Below are 423 nucleotides of genomic sequence, written 5' to 3'. Positions count from 1 at the left end.
GTCGGTTTCAGCTCCAGCAGGGAAGGCAAAGGCTGGGGCTGCCCTTCAGTGCAGCGATTAAACCGTTTACAGCTCCTTTAGGTAACTCGGCAGCAAATTTAGCGTGGTGCGATGGCATGGCCCAGCCTGCCCGATGGGGCTGATGGAGGAGCGAGGACTTGCTCTTGCTCTGGCAGTGGGTTGGTGGAGCCAGGGTGGGATGTTCCGAGGGATGCGGTGGTCGCGCTGGTGGAGCTCTGCAAAGCCAGGGCGCGTCGGAGGGCTCCGTCGCTGGGCGAAGGAGGGTGCTCACAGCCCTGCCCAGGTGCGATGGAGCTGGGACGGCTCAGCTGCATCACCTGCTGGAGCAGAACCCAGCTTTGGGCTGTCCTGGCTCATGTGGCCGAGGTGAAGCGGGGGGAGATTTGATGGAGGCAGCTGAGC

The sequence above is a fragment of the Charadrius vociferus genome, unplaced genomic scaffold (genome assembly GCF_000708025.1).
Source record: "Charadrius vociferus isolate BGI_N301 unplaced genomic scaffold, ASM70802v2 scaffold321, whole genome shotgun sequence".
NCBI classification, from domain to species: Eukaryota; Metazoa; Chordata; class Aves; order Charadriiformes; family Charadriidae; genus Charadrius; species Charadrius vociferus.
This window is presented reverse-complemented; position numbering follows the sequence as displayed.